Source organism: Mesoplodon bidens (genome assembly GCF_964165515.1).
Source record: "Mesoplodon bidens genome assembly, chromosome: 15".
In the NCBI taxonomy this organism is placed as follows: domain Eukaryota; kingdom Metazoa; phylum Chordata; class Mammalia; order Artiodactyla; family Ziphiidae; genus Mesoplodon; species Mesoplodon bidens.
This window is the reverse complement of record NC_138171.1, coordinates 73,502,174-73,508,173: the sequence shown is the minus strand read 5'-3', so window position 1 is coordinate 73,508,173 and position 6,000 is coordinate 73,502,174.

The window sequence follows — 6,000 nt, the reverse complement described above, 5'->3', positions numbered from 1 at the left end:
TCCTGACAAAACATAAGAAAATGGAGTAACTTGAAGGTGTAAGTAGCTTGGCTTGGCAACATTAGTCCCGACCTGACCTGAGAGCTTAGGAATTGAGGTGAGATATAATAATTGGTAGATTATTATTGCTGCACAATTGTGTTAGAAGGGGCTAGCATTTGATTTAAACTATAGAATTGGCAATGCCATTGAATTTCAGTCCACAGTAGGAAATCCTAGTTGGGCCAGAAATTATTTTGAGTAAAGGGACAACCACGTAACTACGTCAGTTGACAGTTTCATATTGAAGAAGGCTATTGAACATAGGCATTTCTCTCCTCCCTCCCAAAACTCCATAGGAAAAGTAAAATGAAGAGAATAAATTTAAGGCAGCAGTGGAAAACTGAGAGGGTTACACCAACCAACTCAAAGAATGAGAAATATTCAGAAGATACAAAGCAGATGTGAAGCCCCAAATGATGAAGAGCTCACAGGACAACACAGACTTAGACAGAACTGTTTTTTTTTAATATAATAAAAGTTATCATCAGAACTTCATACTAACCAGATATTGAAGCTTCAGAAGCAGCCATGGTAATGGTCAGTGGAATATGTTAGTGAACACCAGGGCAGTCTGATCCTTAAGGTAGCTGATGACTAAGAAATTTGCCCTCAGACAAAAGCCAAAAGACAGTCTTTCTGAATAAAGTTGGGGATCTGCCCAACAGTAATCCCAGAGATGTACTGGGGATTAGGGGAGAGAAGCAGTATGGCAGGCAAGTTTCTATCACTACAAAGAACAAGAGGGCTCTTTCTGGACAATCAATAAGTCAAGCTCTCCCTCCATCCCAAAGGAGAGCCACCTGAGTGCATACATCCCTACCTGCCTCCCTCCCATCTTACCTCCCTCTTTTCAAAGCCAGAGCACTTGTAATTACTCTCAGAGTACAATTTTTTCCCCATTTGTGTCATGTGTACCTATTTCAATTACTGATATCAATAAATCAAGCCATCATTTGCAAATGTAAATTGATATGCCAGAATAATCCATTGAAGAAATCAATATCCCAGAGAGGCATGAACTGAACAGATCAACTAATTCAAGAGAAAAGAGATAATCCAGAACATAGATGATGACTCTATAAAATAAATGTAATTAGTCTCTTCAGATTAATTATAGTGTATATCATGGAAATGCATTTGGGCGTTGAGTGCACAAGTATCTGTATCTAAACATGATTCTCAGAAATTTTTTAGGTATATTAATGTTTACAAAGCATGGTCTTGATCACCTTTAAAATCCACCCAAGCTGAGGACCCATGATTCTATTTCAAGTGCAGTTACTGGGTTTTATACTTCTCATTGGATACAAACAACTGCTGATATTACACAAAGGAAAGAAATTAAAATATTCTGAAATTTTGAGAAATCACAAATAATGCACTATTCCATTGAACATTGAGCCCACAGGATTTCAGGACAAGCAGTGTGGAGTTTGCCTTGCTGTAAACAGCACACTTGCTCAGTCTTTGTATCATTTATCATTGTCTCTGTGGATGGTGTTCTCTGCTGAGATGGCAAGTAAATCTGGGGTCCCGACATTGAAGTGAAGGACTACAGTACTTGAGAAATACTTGGCCAGGAGTGAGCGTTCAACAGGATACTTGTGAATACTACAAGGGAACTCATCACACACAGTGCTTGATCTCAACACTTGATTTATCAGTCTTTTAAACAATGCTCTATGCTATAGCCTGAAGAGCTTAAGTGGGACAATTGTTAGAACAGTCAACATAGAGAAACTATTTGAGAAAAGCCAGCTTCCAAATGGGGATTTTCATCTGTGTATTGTATCATTTTAACTCTTTATGTATTTTCAGTTTCCTATGAAAGAATTGAAATTTCCTGAACAACAATACTGCCAAGAGTTATTATCCCTCTTGCTTACCTTCAAAGAGTCTGTCTCTATTAAAATGGCTTATGTAAAAATCTGAGCATTATTAAGATCACATGCAGCTCTCCAGACATCCACCTAATTGGAAAGAACAGTCCAGAAAAAATATATAGACTTCCATACTCACTTAACATGTATGGTGCAGTTTAACCCTGGGAAGAAAGCTGATGGAAATTTTGTGGAAAAAAAAGATGGCTTTCCAAACTTTTATTTTTATGAAGATGTCTTGTCACTAGCTTTTTGGTACACAATGCAGAGAATTTATGCATTAAAAAATGGTTCACTAAGGGTTTTCCTGGTGGCACAGTGGTTGAGAGTCCGCCTGCCGAGGCAGGGGACATGGGTTCGTGTCCCAGTCCAGGAGGATCCCACATGCCACAGAGCGGCTAGGTCTGTGAGCCACGGCTGCTGGGCCTGCACATCCGGAGCCTGTGCTCTGCAATGGGAGAGGCCACAACAGTGAGAGGCCCGTGTACCACAAAAAAAAAAGGCTCACTAGAAAAGATGTCTCTGCATTTTGCTTTATTTCATTTACTCTTTGCATAGAATTTTTGCATCATTTCCAGACCAGGTTGAGTTCACGTCTCTTATTCTGTAAGGGCCTCACATCAGACCAAACTCTTCATATCATATTGGGGTGACAGACATCAGGGCTCTTAAATATTAAGGTTTCATATACTTTTTCCTTATCTGCTAAGAGGAGCTATCTTTTTAATGTATTTCTAAATAGAAAAGAGAGAGAATACAAAGAGATGGACTCACTTGCCTCTTGCCCTTTTCTCTAGTAGGTTTAAAATTTTGGTTGTGACTTTGGCCCAGTGGCCAGTTTAGAGGCAGAGGCCACACAGAAGGATGAAACTTGCTTACCATTAGGAGAGAAAGGACGACCAGGAGCGTGTGTGTACCTGGTGTTTCTAGTCACTTATCCTCAGGTGACACTCCTGTCCCCACTCTCCTAAGCCCTGGTGTTCGCCTCTCCATGTGATAGCAGGGAATTTTTCACTATGGAATTAGGACACTGTACTGATCACACACCAAATCAGTTCCTACACTGACAGGGCTGGGCTCCCAGCATGAGGCATGTAGTCTGGAAGTTAGTTGAGTAATCAGCTAATTCTTCCCTGTAGAATGCTCACACTTCACAGTGGGTGAGAACCCTATACAAATATCACAAGATATTTGAGAAATATGTTCCACTGTTGCCCTTATACTACAACCTCAGTAGTTATATCTATGAAGTTATATCTACAAAGTGTGTTGATATTTGTCATCACCAGGCCTATCAGCTCATCTCCTCTCAACCAACAGTACTTCTGGGACCAAGAGAACACTGACTTGCCAAGCTGCTCCCTTCCAATTCCAAGGATTTTATTCTTCACTATTAGGACCATCTTACCAGCGGAAGTATTTACACAGTGGTTTAAAAAGCTTGCTGCCACTGTGGGCCGCAACACATTTTTTTATGTTGAAATATTCATATCATCTCATCTTTTGAGAGAAATTCAAATGAAATGCACGCACTTAAAATCTATAATTACATATCACATAAGAACTGGAAGAACTTTGAGATGATCTCTACCCACAGCCATGATTACAGACGGGAAAAGTGAGGAGCAGAGGTGAGACTTATGAAGAGTCCAAAGTTAGTTGCACTTAAAGTTTTTTCACTTTGTCATCTCTCAGCAAGCCACAGGAAAGATGACTTAATTACTGTGCTGGGGGATCCTGACGTGTTAACCGTGCTTTTGCACGACCTATATTAATTTATTGTGAATAGTCCTTTTTTATGTTTTGAAGAAAAGAAAAAGGTGATGTTTATAGCTTTTCTTAGGTGAGCTCATGACAAAATTGAGGGAGAAAATCCATGATTAACTTACTCATGAAGAAACCAATCAGTACAACTATTTAAGTAAAACCTGGAGTAGTTCTAGAATTATAGCTCCAGCTTGAAGTCTCCTCCCTGCCTCCTTGCTTGAGCCAGTAGGAATGTCAACAAGAAAATAGAGGTCCTGATGGGCAGTTTCCAGCACTAAAGAAGAGAAAGCTGAACTGATGTGATTAAAAGTTGCAATATATGACTCTAAAGTCAATAAGTGACAGCTTTAATAGGTAACTCCACAAGTAAAAGAAGGCATATCAATTGTAGCTAGGGGAAGTTGGGCATCTGAGTAGCAATGGTCTCTCTTCTTCGACCTGTTGGTTAGATCAGTAGGTGTCCTGCTGGCTACGAGAAGAGCAGGGCCCTGCCCCAAGCTCTCTGTGTGTGACGAAGGAGACAAATGTCGACACAGTCTAGGAATTTTTCTAGCCGCTGCCACTCTAGAAAAAGACAAAAAAAAGATTTTTTTAATAAAATAAAATAAGAAACAGAAAGTGACAACCAGAGAAAAGGATAAAGAGAGAGAAGGGGTAGGAAGTAGAAAGAAAAAAATATGATCAAGTACATTAAGTTCCCTAAGATTCTTTTTTTTTTAAATGTTTTTATTGGAGTATAATTGCTTTACAATGGTGTATTAGTTTCTGCTTTATAACAAAGTGAATCAGTTATACATATACATATATCCCCATATCTCTTCCCTCTTGCATCTCCCTCCCTCTACCCTCCTTATCCCACCCTTCTAGCTGGTCCAGGATTTCTTACTCCAAAACCAGCTGCCTGAATCCTTCTCTGACTTGTTAAGGGCGGGTTTGAGTGAAACACAGGGGAGGAGGCAAGTTGAATACGGATCAGAAATTTCTTGCGTGAATTGTTGACCCATCACAGTCTCATGAGGTAGATAGGAGTTAGGAAACAAGTTTGCTCAAAATGATTCCTTTCCAAAAGTGTCTAATCTTGAACTTCACTTGGAAAAATATTCTTTAAATCCTGATAAAATCCCAAGACAATGAGTTCTTCTGCATATGTCATCTCCCCTGAATTGGAAAAACTTCCGGAGATAAGCTGCTGAATCTTTTACAACTCCAGGCCCCTAGGGATTCCTTAGACTAGTGGTGATATAAGCAAAATGGGTAGCATGTTCTACCTTTTAATTCTGATATTTCTCTTCAGGACTCCTCTCATTATCAGTGGATCCCCTGCTAAGATCAAATGCATTCCCCAAAGCAATAGGACAGAGATATCTATTTTGTCACTATTAGTTAAAAGGGTGGGACTGACATTCCAGGCCTTTCTCTGTAGGAAATCAGCCTCACTAGGAATCTAACCACCAATAAAGAGCAGTTATTTTTGCACTGATATGAACAAATATTTTACATCTAAAAACAGCAAGAGCTGAAAAGAACTTCAAGGCATATTCAGTTGAGGTCAAGTTGAGCTGCTAAAAAGTAAAATTCACAAACACATTCTGTTTATAAACTGCTGACTGTTTTGTTTTGCTTTCCTTCACACTTTTAACCTTGTTGACTCAGAAGAAATCATTCCTCCAAGATAACATCCAGGAATTGTGAGTACTATGAAGTCAAGCACAGTTTTGTATGAGGTAAAATAATAGTAGGGATAATAATAATTATTATGATCAAAATGTTCAAAGTGAAGATATGGCTCACAAAAGCTAGAGTTTTAAAGGCTATCTGCTTACACTATTGTTATTTCACTCTGTATCTTAGGGGCAGCTATACAGAAAGAAATGAACCATCACCAACTGCTCTGAAAATTGTTTAGTCAAGAGCATATTTTCCACCATGTGGAGGAAAGTGTATGTGGGCTTCTCTGGGTATTTCTTCCTGTCCCTTCGCACCCCAATTTTTAATCTACCTTATCAATGTACATTGAATCGGCCAAGGAAACCCATGTTTCAGCAAGCTTGGGTGCCACGCTTAAGAAATCACAAAGTGAGATGTCGGTGGCTGATATATCATGCCTTATCATATTTGGGGGGAAAAATATGAAGAGAATTCAGATTTATTGATTGACAATAATATACTAAGATATTTAGAGTAGGAAAAAAAATAAGTAAATAATTACATAAGTAATCCTTTGCTTTTTTTAAAAAAAAAAAACCTTTTGGTTGGATTTTCAAGAATGACTTATGAGTGGAAGGCAGGAAGCCCAGTCTCTGCAAATTAG